Source organism: Monodelphis domestica, chromosome 1 (genome assembly GCF_027887165.1).
Source record: "Monodelphis domestica isolate mMonDom1 chromosome 1, mMonDom1.pri, whole genome shotgun sequence".
Classification (NCBI taxonomy): Eukaryota; Metazoa; Chordata; class Mammalia; order Didelphimorphia; family Didelphidae; genus Monodelphis; species Monodelphis domestica.
In genome coordinates, this window is record NC_077227.1 from 43,047,899 (window position 1) to 43,066,439 (window position 18,541).

Consider the following 18,541-nt stretch of genomic DNA (forward strand, 5'->3'; position numbering starts at 1 on the left):
CTAGTAAGTCTCTCAGGTCAGATATGAGCCCAGGACCTCCTGGCTCTCTATCCACTGAGATACTTAGCTGCCTCTGAGAAAGCCCTATGCTGAGGGTGAATGGAATTATAATAACTAGCAAAACTGAGAAAGCTTGGAAGTCTCATTCTTATTTTTCTCCTGTTTTCATTCCAAAATCCTTTGCCCTGGAAAGGGCAGAACAAAAATGACTAATAGGGAGTCGATATACAAGATATGCAATGAGAGAGTATGAGAGTACTGCACAACCCTTGATGAGTTTAGATCACTGAATTCAGAAGAACTGTATCTTCAGATCTTGAAAAAACTGCAGATGGAATAACTGAGCCATGATCAGGATATTTGAAAGAATATGGAAAACAGGGGAGGGGTGACAAGATTGGAAAAGACTAAATATTATAATGATATTCTCTCTGGTTCTGTCTCTCTGCCTCTGTCTTTCTGTCTGTTTCTCTCTCCTTTTCTCTCTCTTTTCTCTCCTTTTCCCTATCTCTATCTTCTTGACTTTCTTTCTTTTGTTCCTCTCTCTCTTTCCTTCCTTCCCTTCCTTCTTTCTTTTTTGGCTGGGAAACAGTTATCTGATTTTATTACAAAGTTATTTTTAAAACGTTTCTTTATGAATCATTCCAAACTGTTGGCAAGTACGAATTATCTTCATAAATATTTTTTGAGGTAGAAAAAGCCCAACATGTCTTCTCCCAACCCAACCAGTAGTTAAATTGAAAAAAAAAGCTTACAGCACAGTACAAGAAAATAGCACAGTGTTGAAAATGGCACATGTTTTATGATTTTAGGTTATACAATGATTAAAGAATAGGTGTCTTGGGATTTTGCTAAGCTAATTCCCCAGGCAAGTGGGGATTTTAAGAATGCATCTCTTTTCTAGACTATTAATTTGTTTTTGGATTAGGTCATATTATGCTTCAATTTTTGAAAATTTGTCAATGGAACTTCAAATCAATGAATCTCCCCATTAGAAAGTTTCACTTGAAGTAAAATGGGCAGCTACAAGAATTGTTCCTAAAGATTATAGTGGCAAAATCCATCACAAACTTTTTGGTCATCTCAACCCCTTGAGATCTTCCTTAATAACCACTCAGGACATTACAGAATATGACCTTGTTCAGGTACTGCATGGGCCCAGGACCCATGAAAGTCAGCTGGCATCTTTCATAGGCTCTCTTGGGCATCAGGCCAGAGGGATGCTGGTTTGAATGAAAGGGTGCCCAGACTGCTGAGCATCTCTGTTCTAATTTTCAAAAAAGGGAAGAGACCTTAGTCTCTAGCATTGTACAAGACAGTAAAAGCCAGTGAGTCTGATTTTAGTTCCTGAAAAAATTCTATAGCAGATCATTAAAGAGAGATTGTTAAAGATCTAGAAAGGGAAGTGGTGATTACAGAGAGTCAGTGGACATCATCAAAATTACTCATTAGTCATGACAATCATAATCTCATTTTTTCCTTTACAATTATCTCATACTATTCTTGTGGAGTAGATGGAAAAAATATAGAAAGGTGATAATACAGTGGGATAGATTGAGGATTGTTAGGATGGCTGAACTCAAAATAATGGATGTTAATGGTTCAATGTCAACATGTCAGGACATCTCTAATGGAGTATCCCAGGGTTCTTTGTTTGGCTTCATTATGTTTAACATCTTTTCATTTACTTAGATAAAGAAAACAAAAGATAAAACAAAAGAAGCAACCAAATGCAATCATGGGCTGCATTGCTATGCATTGGGCATAGCTTCCAAGAATAGGGTGATGATCATTCCACTGTACTTTGCCCTCAATAGACCTCATGCAGAATATTGCATTTAAGTTATGGGTGCCATGATTTAAGAAAGACATTGCTAAGGTGGAGAGTGTCCAAAAGGAAAGCAACCAATTTGGTGAAGGGCCTTGCTTCCATGTTATATGAAGATTGATTGAAGTAAATGATAATGTTTAGTCTGGAAATGAAAAAACTCAGTGTAAACATGATAGCTATCTTTAGGTACTTGAAGGATTATTATATGTTTTGTTTGGTCCCAGGGGATAGAAGTAGTAGAAATTATTGTATTACATTGTATAAAAAAAGGTCAATGTAAGTTTGACATCAGGAATTGGAGCTACTCATAGTTGGAATAGACTTCTTTAAGAAATAGAAGATTCTCATTCAAGCTTAGAGGCTGAATGATCATCTACAGAGTATGTGATAGTAGAGTTTCTTCTCATTTATGATTTGGATTGGGTGACTGTTGAGGTCCTTCTGACTTTCAAATTTTGTGATTTTTATGATTCTTGCTTTGTTTACTCTGTTCTCTCTTTTCTTTTAAAGACTGATAAAAATTTTAATTGAGTATTTTTGTCAGTCAACAAACACTTATTAAAAATTTTAAACCCTTACCTTCCATCTTAGAACCAACATTGAGTTTTTGGTTCCAAGCAAAAGAATGGTAAGGGATAGGCAATGGAGGTTAGGTGACTTGCCCACGGTTCTTGCTCTCTTTTCTTTAAAACCTTCTGATGATTTGGTTCTCACTCCTTTTTTCCCCCAAGGATTTAAGGAATCCTCATCATTATCTTAAGGACATTTGTTATTCATGTTATAAGGGAATGGTGAGTTTTTTGGTCCTTAAGATACCACATGCTGGTTGAGAAGTTTTTCTTTCCCCATTTGAGTGCAAACTCCTTAAGAGTGGGAACTTCCTTACTTTTATTTGTATCCCCAGGATTTACTCAGTATTTGGTTTAGAGTAAGTGCTTAACTCCAAAGATTTTCTTATTGATCTACTTATGTATTATCATTATCATCACCATCATGATCAGCAGCAGTCCTCATTCTTCTGTAGACTGTCTTCAGATGGAGGTGTAGACCTGGACAGTGAATTCAATGAATGTTATTCATTCTATCAACTGCTAGTTCTCTATTTTACATCTTCACTCTATCCACTGATTCCTACCTGCATTCTTACAAACATTCTCAGTAATCTCCTGTGCTTACAACATTTTTCCTGTCTCCTAGTACCCCAGTATGCTGTCATTCTATTTCTTCATTTCCCTCCAGGGCACCCTTCTGACTCATCTCCACAGGACTTGGTCTATCATGTCCCCTGCACACCTTTTCACACTGGAAGTGCCCTCAGCTTCTGAGGCCTCACTGTCTGATTGGCTGATAGGAAGCTCAGACCAGAGATGTGCCCATTCCTCTCCAGACTGCACTGCTGGCTCATCTCTATAGGACTTTCTTTGTGATGCCCCTAAGTATTGTTAGATTTAAAATGGTTGAAGGCCTTAAACTGTAACAGTTAAAAGAGTGATGTTCTAAACTGTAGTGAGTTAAAATGGTGGAAGATATAAATTGTGATAGATATAAGAGAGGGTGAGTAAATTTGACGGCAGAAAATATGTTTCACTACAGTGTCTTGGTTTTTAAATCAAATATAAGGTGGTCACCAGGGAAATATTCCCAATTATTCAAATACCCAAGTCAACTGGGTTTTATAGAGATTTTAATTAATACAAATGTGGAATTAAAGAAAAGAGAGAAAGAGAGAAAAAGGAAATAAGTATGAAGGGCCTTAAGCCAACATGGCCTAGACCTGAGTCTTAAGAGAGAGAGATCAGTCAGTCAGTCTTTTAACACTCACCACAAGGTCTGTCTAAGCAAGGATTCTAGTGACACCAGGCCAGCTCCATCTCAGCTGACTTCACTAGAGAGAGTTCCAGCCAGAGTCCTCCTTAAAGAGCCTTCCAGCCAGAGACTGTTCCAAAGGGCCTCTCTCCAGAGCCTCCAGAGGGACAGAGTCCCCTCAGAGGAGCTCCAGCGAGACCTCCTTAGAGATTGTCCTCCAAGAGCTTCTCTTCTCCAGAGCCTCTCTCAAGAGATTCTTCCCAAGCGATCCTCATCAGAGATCCTCCAAAAGGATTTTTTTTCTCAAGAGCTTCTGCTTTTTCTTATATAGGGGTTTTTCTCCCATGTCACCTCCCCTAAGACCTTACATCTACCAATCACTGTAGATGTTTTCCAAAGGACTGCCCATCTGAATTCCTGCTAAGTCGAGTAATCTCAACAGTAAGTCTGAACCAGAAAAAATGCTGCTGTGTTGACTAATCTCCTCAGTAAATCTGAACCAGTGAAAATACAGCTGAGTCAACTAATCTCATTAAGAGAAAACTTGCCTGACCCTTTTAGGTACCTAGCATCTCATTGTATCAATTCTAAAAAATAGGCATGGCTCAAATAACTCCTTGCCTTATTATAAGCATGGGTCCAAGTACTTTCATTGTTTAGCAAGGAGTTTTCTCCCCTAAAGCAGTCTTAAGTATGGGTGGAGTAGAGGTCCTCCCATTTCTGATCCTGGCGAGTTCTCACATCAAAATGGGGAATGTTTCCCAGTAGGGAATTTGTTCCAATGGAGGATTCCTCAATGTGGAAATTTTTAACATTCACAAGTCTGAGAAATTTCAAGATTTACAGTATCCAGTCTCCTTGGAGTCTTCAGTGGCTGAAACACCCACATGGAAAAAGTTGTGGAGCTTTAGTACCCTGAAGTTTATGTACTGGGCTAGGGGTTTGAAATAAAGAAATGAATAACAATCCAGTCCAGTGGTAGGGATCAGAGTTAGTTCCCAAATCTTGCTCTTCCATTGAAGGCATAAAATTACTCTGAAGTCCTTGTAGAAAAGGTGCCTTATGCATAATGTGAGAAAGAAGGAAACAAACATTTATTAAGTGCCTACTATGTACCAAGAACTGTGCTTTACAATTATTTCATTTGTTCCTCACAGCAACCCAATGAAGTAGGTGCTATTATTATCCCCACTTTGCAGTTGAGAAAACTGAGGCAAACAGACATTAAATGTCTTCCCCAGGGACACATAGATTTTGTCCAAGGTGAGATTTGAACTCAGATCTTTCAGTTTCCAGGCTCAGTTCTCTATTCATTTTTTCACTTAGGTACCCAGATAGTTTTTAGTGTTTTCTGATCCTTACCATCTTCCATTTCATCATGCAATGAATTCTCCATGTGAACAGAGAGAAACCCTCTTTATTGAAACTTCTCCTTTGCTTGTTTTGGCAGCAACAGTAATAGATCCTTCTGTTTTGGATTTTGGATAAGAATGATGGAATGTCAGCAGCCATATGGGAGCCAGAGAAAAATCAGGTTCTGATGCCTCATTCAGTTATCTGGTGCTATAAATGGCAGTGATGGTGGGACAAGACAGCCATAGAGCCAGAGGGAGAGCTGGCAGTCACTATACACAGCAAGAGATGATGTATATCAGCTTAAAAAAGGTGATCTCTAAGCAGCAAAAGTTTCCTAACCTGTAGCATTCCCCCTATCCTTTATAGGAGTCTTAGGCTCTATTGAGGTATAACATCTTTGTGGTTTGGAGCCTTTGGAGGCCTTTGTGCATCTTTTTCTTAGCTATTGTGTTTTTGAACCTCTGAATTTGTGATTATTTCACAGCTATATCCATTTGAAATTTCTGGGTGAAAGTACTGACTAGGGAGAACACTCATCTGTGAAACCCCTGATACCTTAGTCCCATCAGGACATTTAGGCTTATTCCTTAAAGGCAGAATGAAATAGACAATTTGGGGAGTTATCTAGAAAAGGCAGATTATGCCCTTTAACACAGTAAACTGAAAACTGCCAGATTTGGAACCAGGAGAGAAAGGGGTTCAAATCTTGGCTCAGACATTTGCTAGCTCTGTGACTTTAGGCTGGGCTGTCAAAATGGAGTAGACACCATATGAAGGACTTAAGGGTAATTATAGAGGTCTGTCCAGCGGTCAGGGTATGATGGCTCCGACAGGTAATAATCTACATCTTTGGAGGAAGTGTCCACATTGATGAGATCACAGATTTATTGAGATAATTGGCAATAGGTGTGAAGAATTGATTAAATACATAGGCAGGTTATTATTTCTTCACCAAAGGGAAGGTGATACCTGAATTACCTGGCTATTGTTGTGAGGCAGATGTGTACCATGTTGGTCACTGAGAGTAACTAGTCACTAAGTTATTGCTGAGGATCATTCTTTATTTGGTTCCTGGGCACTTATTTTTATCAACGCTACGATTGCTCTTGCTCATTGCCCAATCGTGCCACCATAGTGGAATGGACTCAAGGGTAAGAGAAGACTCTATTTCAGTAAACTTCAAGGGGTGCACAGATGTAGAGATCACTGCCCACAGGGTCTGGAGAGGTTTTGCCCAAGAGCTTTTTAAAGACACTTAATTCATCCAGAGTTCAGAGAACTGTATCAATCATACAATTCCAATATGTTTTCAGGGTGTGTTAATAGAATACAATTTACCAATGAAGCCATGTACATTATCACCGCCATCCTTCGATCCCAAACTTTGGTTCTTTGAAATGAAAACACATGTATAACAACCTCCCAGGAATATTCAGAGCATCAAATGAGATATTTGCGAAGTGCTTAGCATAGTGCTAGGTATAGTAGGTGCTTAATAAATGCTTGTTTCAGTCTTTCCTCATAACCCAGGTAATTAGTTCTTGTAAGAGTTTAGACTACAGTGTTCCAAGAGGTTAATAGCTATAATTTTACACTCAGATAGACAAAGGGTGATAGTCTTTAAACAACATGGATCTTTTGTTTTTACATCATCTTTATTTCTGAATACATGTTCCAAATCCAATTCATCCCTGCAACAATGTAAGAAAATCCCAGTGGAAAAAAAGATAACCACTGTATTTGGTGATACAGAGATAATATTCTACATCTATAAACTTTCATGTCTTCAAAGAGAAGAAAGATACATTTTATCAGCTCTTCACTGAGCCAGAGCTCAGTCGTTTTAATTACTCATTGACCAATTTCTTTCTTTTTTTTTGTATTTTCATTGTTCTAGTTATTATGTACATTGTTTTTCAGGTTCTACTTACTTCACTCTGCTTTTTTCATAAATATTTCCCTGATGATCTTATGACACAAAAATTAATGTTCTATTGCATTATAATGGACCAATATATTTAGCCTTTGCCCCATTGATGGGCATCTACTTTGTTTCCAGTTCTTAAGCCAGCCTTTCATAAAGACATCAATCAAAGGTTAATAGCCCTTAAAAACCTTTAAATACACCAATCATGAGTAGGTATGATATAGAGGCTGGCAGAATTCCAGTGATGTCAGGAACTGAAATAATGGATTTTTTAGTTATTCCAGCAGTTCCTATTGACGTATCCTCTCCCTTCCCTTCACCCCCATCTCCCATTTGGGAACTGGCGATCTGATTAAACCGCCTCTCTCAGGGATCTAGATGATTCTAACCATTAAATCAATATTTAATTAATTCCTTATCACATTTGACATTTCTCTTTGGACAGTCTATTTCTCTGTGAATGAGTGGATTATCAAAACAGTTTCTCATCGAACCCAGTGATGAGCAGGCTTGAGCTTAGGGGATCTATTTGTCTTTCAACTATAGTATAAACATTAAAATCAGAATTTGATACTTTCTGGGCATGTATACTTGCTAGTGTGATACTATGACATTGATCTTTGATCTCCTGCATTTGGATATTTGAGTGTACACACAGGGAGGAAAGGGAAAAAAGAAAACCATTTCTAAAAGCATTTTCTAAAATGCTATATCTTTCTTGGAAGCTAACAACCAGAAAAATGTCAATTGAATCACAGAGCCATCTGGAAAGCCTTAGCAACCAGAGGAACTGTTCTTAGGGAAGTGGTTTTTGTTTTGTTCTGTGCTTTTTTTTTTTTTTTTTGCACTTGAGAAGTGAAGAAAGGAAGAATTCAAATGCTAGACTGCCTTTGGTGTCTCTGATTCCCAGAATGGTCAGCCCCAACCTTTCCTCCCAAAAGCTCATCCAGTCTCCCTTAATTATTTGAAGCCCAATGGTGTCTCTTCTAATACTGTCCTATTGTTAGGCATAGTCTGCACCCCTAATACATTAATAAGCACTTATTAAACACTCTCTAGGCACATTGTGGGTTGAGTATGTAAAAGAAAGACAAAAACAATCACTGCCCTAAAGTACTTATATTTTGATGGAGGAGAAAATATCAACATAAATAGCAAATATAAGATACATCTGGACTAGAAGGAGAGTGACTTGAGAGGAACAGATACTAGCAATGGCGTGGGGCTACCTAGAAAGATTTCCGATAGAATGAACTGAGTCTTGAAGGAAGCCCAGGATTCTGAGGAGCAGAGGTTTTGAGGAGAGTGTCCCATGTCAGCACGAAGGTGTAAAGAAGTGAGGGACAGCAGATAGGGCAGTAAGACTAACCACAGAGTTCATGGAAGAGATTGTGTGAGAAGACTGAAAAGAAAGGAGTCAAGTTTAGAATGCTAAGTCTAGAGGAGTTTATATTTGCTTCTAGAGGTAATAGGGAGCCATTGAAGTTCATCCATCAGAGGGATGACATGGTCAGATGTGCACTTGAGGACAATCACTCTAGCAGCTACATGGAAGATAAATGAGAGGGAGTCCTCCCTATACCCCCTTCTACTCCCAGAGACAATATGCTCTCAAATAGAAGCATTGGATTAGTAACTGTGATCCAGATATGTGGAATGAGATAGAATGTGATCCTATAGGCTACTATTGTAGTTTTTCTGCTTGTATATACATCAAAAAAGAGGTTCTAGGCTACCATAGTATCTACCAAGCATTCCTAGGCTAAGGCCACTGAAGAAGTTACCTATGTGGCACAGTAGACTGAGCTCTGGACCTAGAGTCAGGAAGGCTTGAGTTCAAGTTTGACCTCAGACACTATTAGCTCTATGATTCTACACAAGTCACTTGACCTCTGCTTGCCTGGGGTCAGGAATTTACACACTAACAGGTAGTTCTGATTCACTCTGGTCCATCTTTGTGACTCCAGGAATGGCTGGAAATGTAGGAAATTTAGACCCTGTCATTTATGAGATTATAGTGGGTCAAACTCTCAGACTTACTAAGCTTTTTTGGTATTGCCTGATTTTTTTTTAAGATTCAGAATCTTAACTGTTGCTCTTTTGAAATGGGTGAAGTGTTGGTCAGTTAAGTAGACTTTATCAAGTACCTTTTTGTGTGTCAGGGGCTGTGTTAAATAATGGGTCTCTGAGCCCTTTCCTCGAACTAAGAGGGGAATAGAGAGCTCTTCTCAAGAAAGGAAAAAAAAAACTTCCTAATGATTACTTCTATCCACATATGAAATGGACCATCTTGATAGGGTTCTCCCTCACTAAAGATCTTTAAAATGTAGCCTGATGACTATTTGTTGGGTGTGTTGTCCAGACTACTCATCTGGGTGGGAGTTGGACTAGATAGCTATTGAATGCCCATCCAACTCAAGATGAAGTAATTCTGTAGGGTTAGTATAATGTAGCTTCTGCTTGGGAATTGAAGACTACATAGTTAGCTTTCATACATAGTGCCACCATAAGCCATTGATTCCTGATTAGTAATAGTAGTAAAAACGAACTGATTTTAAAGATAGTGAAGGGCGTGAACTCATGTTATTTGAAGATTGTTTGAAGGAACTGGATATATTTATTTTAAAGTATACAAGAGTCAGAGGAGTGGGGGAGCTCCATAGCTGCCTTCAAGTATTTGAAAGTCTAGCATGTGAAAGAGGGATCAGTCTTGGCCCCAGAAGATAGCACCAAGAACCATAGAAAAAGGGAAGACTTCTCAACAATTGTAGTTGTTCCAAAGTATAAGGGGATGTATTGAGAGTTTAGGTGTAATTCCCATCCTTGGAAGTCTTCTACAGAATATGGACAACCACTTGTCAAGTATATTATGATGGACATTCCTTTTGGACATGGGATGGGTTAGTTGGCCTCTTCCAACTCATGATTTTTTCATTCTGTGAAAATCTATAGATTAAATAAAATTAAAAAGCTTTTGTACAAATAAAACTAATATAACCAAGATTAGAAGGAAAGCAGGAAATTGGGGGAAAATTATATACAGTTTCTTGGTTAGATATCTCATATCTAAAATATACATAGGACTTGTCAAACTTATAAGAATATGAGCCAAGATATGAACAGTTTTTGGATGAAGAAATAAAAGCTATATATAGTCGTAAAGTATGAAAGCATGGTTTAAATTGTTATTGATTAGAGAAACATACATAAAAATCATTCTGAGCACACCTTTTAGATTTGCTATAATGATAAAAGGGCAAAATGACAAATGTTGAAGGGGACCTGAAAAAATGGAAACATTAATGCATGCTGTTGGTGGAACTGTGAACTAATTCAACTTTTTTGGAGAGCCATCTGGAATTATGCCCAAAGAGTAATAAAACTGGGTATATCTTTTGACTCAGCTATACCTCTGTTGGGTCTGTTTCCAAGATGATCAGAAAAAAAGGCAAAGGATCTATCTGTTCTAAACTATTTATAACATCTCTCTTTGTGGTGGCAAAAAACTGGAAATTGAAGGGATGCCCATTAATTGGAGAATGGCTTTGGTTGTGGCATATGATTGTGACAGAATATTATTGCACTGTAACAAATGATGAACAGGTTCACTAAAAACAATGGAAAGAACTAAATGACATCATAAAAAGTGAAATAAGAAAAACAAAGAGAGCAACATATAAAGTAACAGAAATATTGTTTGAAGAATAATTTGTAAATGCACACTTCCAGAGAAAGAAATGATAAATGGAAATAAGTAAAGCATAGTTTCATATATACAAATATCTTTTTGCCAAATTATGCCTTCTCTAGTGTGGGTTGAGGAGGAAGGGAATGAGATACTGGGTATTATAATTTAATAAGCAAACACAATTAATGAATTAATTTTTAAAAAGATATATAGAACAGATAGAAGAGATTCTGAGAGGAGAAAACATTAACAGCTGGGTGGATATATCTAATTTGATATGTCCTAAAGGCTTTTTGTGATTCTAGATTAGAGCTCAGGAGAGGGAACAGGGCTGGATACCTAAATCTAGGAACTGTCTTCACAGAAATGATAATTAAATACATGAGAGCTGATGAGGTCACATTAGATAAAAAAAAAATTAGAAGAGAGAATGTCAGGAAAAAAAGCCTGGGACTCAATGACTTAAAGCTTGTAAACTGTTTTATGTACCTGACTTCATTTGACTCTTGCTATGACCATATGGAGCAGGTTATTGCTGTTCATTCTTTGTTTGGCATCATGAGATTGATATCTTGACTTGTGCCAGAGTCAGCCTCACTCTCTCTTCCAGAGTCATCAATGTCCAGTAGTAAGACAAAAGTCAAGATGTCAGGATGGAATGGATGACCTTGGCATCTCTGATGTCTTACTAAGCTCTAAATTTTCCACAGTGCCTTCATCAGCCACCTTTGTGGCCATTGGAACAAATTGTTTTCACTCACCAATTCCCTTGGAGAAAGTGTTCATTGTCTTGGGTAGACATTCCCCCAATTCACTGATGCATTTGAAGCCCGTCAGTTACTCTCAACCTAGATTAACCCACTTGCCAAGATGATTTTACCAGTATATGGCCGCTGCACAATCAGTTTCTTGTAGCCTTAGGGGATAGTTGGGTAAAGACTGGACACCAAGTTTGGACCAGCAACTCTGAAAAGGACTTGGCAAGTGCTCACACCAGAGGTGCTAGTCCTCCCTGAACCCCCCATATGCCCCATGGGACAGGCGAGGGAAAAGACTATGAAAAGTTGAGGGTCTGGTAAGTCATATATTGGCAAGGGAGAGAGGCAAGTTATGAATACCAATTTTCTTGAGGTATTCCTGTGCTTTCTATTCACTGTATCATCTCATTTCTTTTCTTTTTTAAAAATTTTATTTAATTGATTAATTTATTTTTATCATCTTATTTCTATTGAGACTCACCATAGTCCAACTCATAAGTTTATACAGATTCTATAGTTGTTGTTTTTTTGAACCCTTACCTTCTGTCTTGGAATCAATACTGCATTTTGGTCCCAAGGCAGAAGAGTGATAAGGGCTAGGCAATGGGAGTAAGTGACTTGTCCAGGGTCACACAGTTGGGAAGTGTCTGAAGCCAAATTTGAACCTAGGACCACCCATCTCTAGGCCTGGCTCTCCATCCACTGAGTCACCCAGCTGTCCCCTGCTTGTATAGATTTTAGTGCTACTGTGTATGTGTGTGTGTTTTTTAAGCCAAGGGAAAACTCATTTAGCTACCGGAGGAAACACTTATTTAAAATATTCCCTATTCATCTTTTTCTAAGACAAGCCTGAAAACCACAACAACTGACTAAGCAACCTATTCTCACTGATTTTCCCCAGGGTTAGATAGAAAGGGGGAGATGGGAGATGACTCACAAACTTTTAATGAGCTACCAGTACCTACTTCTAGGCACTGAATTAATTAGCAACCACAATTATGGCTGGACTTCCCAAGAGCAAGATGAACAAATCCCTTGTACCAAGCTTCACAGCCAGCACAGAAGCCCGGGTCATCCAAACATTCAAATTCTTCCTCATCCATTACCAAGTTCTCTCTCAGGGGGCCTGAAATACACATTATCCCTAATTACCAGGGCTCTTTTCACCTTATAGCAAAGATGTCTTAATGGGATAATCAAAGGAAAACCAAGTGCTGCTACTGACTAAAGGCACAGTAAATAACAACAACAACAACAACAATAATAATACACAGGTTTTTAGAGTGCTTTAAACTTTGCAAAGTGCTTGGATAATGCAGTATTATCTCTATTTTGTATCTTGAGAAACTAAAGTTAAGAAATGAGGTTTAATGAATTTCTTGGGGTTCCTGACACTAGTAAATACTTCAATGGAGCCTAGAATTCAGATCTTTTAACCCCAAAATATCTTACTACAACACTTAGTTTCAATTTTTTTTCACAGTCCAGACCTGTGGTTCATTACTATAAGGAGCTCCCAGTATGGAAACTTCTTTCACTGGTGTAGAAAGGGACCTCATCTGTGATTTAGATAACTTAGACAGCTGCCTGGGGCAGCTGAAAATTAAATTAAATTGATTTAATTTAAATTGATTATTAAAATTAAAATGATTTGGCTGTAGTTGAAGTGAATGTGTCAGAGGGGCAGTCCTCGAACCTAGCCTTCTTGACTTCAAGGTTGGTCCTTTGTCTACCAGTCTATGCTGTCCCTAAATAGTACTTTAATAATAGTCCTGGCCATTGATCTCAAAGGCAGGCTGTCAGTTAAGCCATTTGGGGGTGATATTTACACTTATTTTAAAAGCAATTAGAATTCTTAGCCTTGCCTGATTCTCTGGCCTGGGGCATTGGGAAATGGTCTTATATAAGATGATAGCTTGATACTATTCTTGGGTTTAAAGACTGTACCCCAATGGTTCCTCCATTAACCCAGCTATATGTAGGCTGTAATCTTGCCTGTAGACCTGTCTGTAACATCTCCAATATTTTTAAAAAACCACATTCTTATGGGTAAAGGAGTTTTTGGTGAAACGAAGGCAAGACTTGCCAGGAAAACTACTAGAGTATTTTATTCGGGGTTATTCCATTAGATTATAAGCTTCTGTTGGAAAAGGATCTTTTAAACTTTTTCTTTGAATCCCCAATACATAGCACCGTGCCTGGCACATAGTAAATACTTAATAAAATGAATGAATACTATTTTTGTTGTCATCTGTGATTTGCTTTTTTTTTTTTTAATCCTTACCTTCCATCTTGGAATCAATACAGTGTATTGGTTCCAGGGCAGAAGAGTGGTAAGAGCTAGGCAATGGGGGTCAAGTGGCTTGTCCAGGGTCACACAGCTGGGAAGTGACTGAGGCCAGATTTGAACCTAGGATCTTCCATCTCTAGGCCTGACTCTCAATCCACTGAGCTATCCAGCTGCCCCCTGTCCTTTATTTTTGAAGAGGATCAATGACATCATGAGAGTGATATCATGATCTGAGAGGAGTTGGATTTAAGTGAGGCAGAACGGTACAAAGTTGCCATCCTCCCTCTCCCAGAGTCATTCGAGTCCAGTGGCAGGACAAAATTCAAGAGGACTGGAATAGCCTACTATGCAGTGGATGTCTGACCAAGCTCTAACAGGTCTATGTATTATTAAATGTGTACTATATTCAAATACTTGGGCTATAGCAATGCTGCTTGAGGAGGCAACTGAACTCAAGTCTTTCTTATACTTTTATCCACTATACCACCTGTCTAAACAATCTTTTATAGAATCATAGATTTAAAGCTGAAAAAAATCTTAGAGTCCATGTAGTCTTCCCTTCCCATTTTATAGATGAGGAAACTGAGGCTCAGAGAGAAGTGATTTTTCCAAGTTTATTCATGTGGTCGAGGTGGGTTTCAAACCCAGAACCTTTGATTCCAAATCCAACACTTTATACTACTCAGTCTGATTCCACCAAGTATTAGGAACTATGAGATTAGTGTTTATGAGGGAAAGGAAGATACAAAAAAGTGAGTAAAGTATTTGTCCTAGGAAGAAAGATGAATACTTTCCCATGGGATAGGTAGACTGAGCTCTGCAGGGCATCAGATTCACAATGGGACTTCATCAGAAGACAACTCCAGAAACACAGAGCCTATGGCTGAGAGACTTTGGGCCATAGTGGGTCTCATTATCGTCCCTGTTTTAGCATAATTGGTCCAATTGGCATTTTCCCAGAACTGGGCTCTGGAGAGGTGGGAACAATAGAGAAATAATCCCTGGGTCCCCTTTTACCTCCAAGTCCTGTGGTGTTGTCATGGGCAGGGACAGGGGCAAGGGGAGAGGAATAGAGATGTAGCTTTGCTAGGGAGTATTTGTAGGGGAGGAATGATTTCTAAAGCTCTAATAAGTCTATGTGGAAACTCTTACATGTCTGTGTAAAAAAAATAGGTCAGAAGTAGGGGTTTCCATTTAGATGAAAAAAACAAAACAAAAAACCAAGCAACTAACAACCAACCAACCATAAAGAAAGCTGCTGACAGCTTTGAGACTTTTCCAAAGCCAAAGCCAAACTTGATTTCCTGGGAAAAGCTTAGTGTTTTAGGAAAGCAGCAATGAAGGCTTATGAGAAAGTATCTCATATGAATTCATAGTAGTTGATTTCTTTGGAGGAAGGTGGCACAGGATATGACCACTGGGCATACTACAAGATGTTTATAAAACCATTTGGGGTAGGACTTGGTTTCAAATTGCAGCTCTACAACTTACCACTTGGGTGATCTTGGGTAAGTCACTTCCACTAAATGGAGACCTCAATTTCCTCTTCTGTAAAAGGATGGAGGCTTTGGTCTCAATGAGCTCTAAGGTTCTTTCCAGCTCAGAATCCACGATTCCTTGAGTCCATGACATGAGAAGCAAAGTCTGTGTCTGTTCCTATGCAAAATCAGCTCTCTACAATAATTACCAGTTCTACTGCATGAGTTTTTTTCCAGTAGAAAGAATGCTGGATTCAGAGTCTGATTTCTAAGTTCAGATCCTGGTTCTAACACATACTGTTTCACCCTGACAACTAGTCATGTTAATTCTGTTTTTTTCTTAGTTCCCTCATCCAGGAGTCAAGAACCACAACACTTGCATTTCCCATCTTTCTAGGTTTTTTATATATTCTAAAATGCTAAATATGAGTCATTCTTATTATATTGGGTTTATTTTTATTAGATTCTTGAACTAAATTTAGCAATTGATTTAGTAAATAATTTATCAGATTTTTATCAGATTTTATTTGTTTACTTTGTTTACTGAATGGACTCAATTGACCAAAGCAATAAGTTGCTCTGGCCACACGTAGGCTTAACTTATTCTTACAGAGCCAACAAGTGTTGGTATTCCAGACTCATAAAGCTGATGGGAGCTATCCTTCAGTGGCCACGAGTAAGTACATCTTTCCATCATGTCCAGTTAGTTGGAGTGATTTCTACAAAAGTTACTTTCTTCAGCAATATTACTTTTACGAATATCTTTTGTTTTCATATCACTTTCATTTTTCCTTTCCAAAGAGATCCCTCCCTGTCTCCTAACTTCTAAGTCAGCCCTTGTAAAAGAGAATATAGAGAGAGAGGAAAAAAAGGAGTTTAGCAAAATTAACCAGCACATTCATCGTGCCTGACAGTTTGGGCAGAATTCCATGCCCATCTTTCTCTGCCTCTTCAGAGAAGGGAGAGAGGTGCATTTACTCAACTGTTCTCTGGGAGCAAGCTTGGTCGTTAAAATTTGTGTAGCACTCAAGTTTTGTTTAACTGCTTTTTCTACCATTTGCAATGTTATAATCATTGTTTATGCTTTCTTGATTCTGCTTATTTCGTTCTGGCACAGTTTAGAATGGTGATACATCTTCTTTAGTGTCATTCCCATTGACATCTGTTTTTGAGGCCAAACCCCATGGAAGTGGTAAGAACATTTTTCTCTGGGTCTTTAGGAACTGGACATATTACTGTGTCTGGATGTTATTTGCAGATGGACTGTTGACTGAATGATGCTTGGCAGCTAGGTGAGACAGTGGGTAGAGCACTAGGCTTAGAATCAGAGACTCATTGTCATGAGTTCAAATCCAGCCTCAGACACTCACTAGCTGGATAACCTTGGGCAAGTCATTTAACCCTGTTTGCCTCAGTTTCCTCATCTGTAAAATGAGCTGCAAAAGGAAATGGAAAAGTGCTCCAGTATCTCGGCCAAGAAAACACCAAATGGGGTCATGAAGAGTTGAACATGACTGGAACCAGTAAACAATATGAAATGTCACTTTCTATTATTTTGTGAGCTTCTTGAGGTCAAGGACTATCTGACTCTTTCTGCATCTCTAGTGCTTAACACATAGAAAGCACTTAAATGCTTCTAAATTCATTCATTTACTCACATGTCTTTCCATACATCTCTGAATTTTAAAGGATTTTTTACTAGATCAAATTAATAGTATGGATACAACAAGGGCTGTTTTAACTCCCTTGAAGCCATTAGACTTGTTTTCAGCTATTCTGGTCAATCTTAGAATAGGATCAGGCATCAGGGAATCTGAATTCAGTGCTGGTTGTTCCATTAGGAGAAGTGTGACCTTGAGCAACATATTTCCTCTCCCTGGATCCCAGTTTCTTCATCTGCAAAATGAATGGACTAAAATAGAAAGCCTTTAAAGTCTACTGGCTCCTATTCTCTAGGATTCTATGATCTTAGAGTCGTAAGATTGGGAAGATGATAAATTTCATATGTTTTATGGGATGGGGGAATAGGGTAAAAGGGCACTTCTCCCCAAGATTCTTTATCATGTTAGAGATATAAGTGAGCTTAGAAACTAGAGGTCTTTCTCCAGTTCAGTTTCTAATCATCATGGTAAAAAATTCTAGCATTTTTAGAATTTCATTAACCATCTAGTACAAATTACAACTAAACAAGAATCTAATCCAAAATAGCTCTCACATCATGATTCAATCTTTGCTTCCAATGAGATTGAACTAAAGAAATATCTAAAGAGATATCCCATTCCTTTTGGGGATCACTCCAATTGGTAAAAAAACCTTTCTTTAAATCAAACCTATGATTTTTCCAATATGCAACTTCCACCCACTGCTACTTCTGCCAGACTAGGTGTGTGTGGGGGCAGGGGAGATGAGGGAAGTGGTATTATGGACCCTGGATCTCTTCTTTAACTATATAGAGAGTCCATCATTCCAGTGTTTGTGGGTGTTCTTGATGGGCAGGGCTTGGATGCTCAGTCATTGAATGAATTTTCCAAGAGTAGAGAGAGGAGAATCAGAACTAAATCCATCCATCTGCTGGTTTCTGTATTATTTAAGGTCCTTCTACAAATTATTAGAACCAGAGGTAATATCTTGACCTCTTTGTTGTTGCTCAGTCATTTTTCAATTTTCTGACTCTTTATGGCCACAATTGAGGTTTTCTTGGCCAAGACACCAAAATGGTTTGCCATTTCCTTCTCCAGCTCATGTTATTTTATTTTTAACACATAGCTTCTGTCTTAGAATCAATACAAGTATCAGTTCTGTCTTAGAATCAATACAAGTATCAGTTCTGTCTTAGAAACAATACAAGTATCAGTTCTGTCTTAGAATCCATAAAAGTAACAGGACCAGGCAATTGGATTTAAGTGATTTGCCCAGAGTCACATCATTAGGAAGTACCTGAGGCCAGATTTTTCTCCTGGCATTCTATAATCAGCCCTGCAAGGGATAAGAAGGTGAAATGGGTATGTTACAAGTAAATAGATCCCAAGAAGCAGAGGTATAAATGAGTGGAATAGGCTGTCTTCAGAGGGAGCAAGTGGAGATCTCATGAGATATTTATAGGGGATGTGGGTTCAGAGGATTCCTCTTTCAGGAATGCAGTCTGATTATCATACCCCTTAGTTGTGAGATTCAGTGGTTTTAACTGGGCATCTCAAGCCATTTCAAGAGGGAACATAAATGGGCAATATGATCTTGGTGAGCCATATATCAACAGCATCACACCAGCCTTGGAGTCAGGGAGAGGTAGTTTTGAATCCTGTCTCAGTCATTTAATAGTTTTATGATCTTGGGAAGACCCCTCAGCATCTCTGAGCCTCAGTTTTCTCTTCTGTAAAATGTGGATAATGCCAGTAGCACACACATAC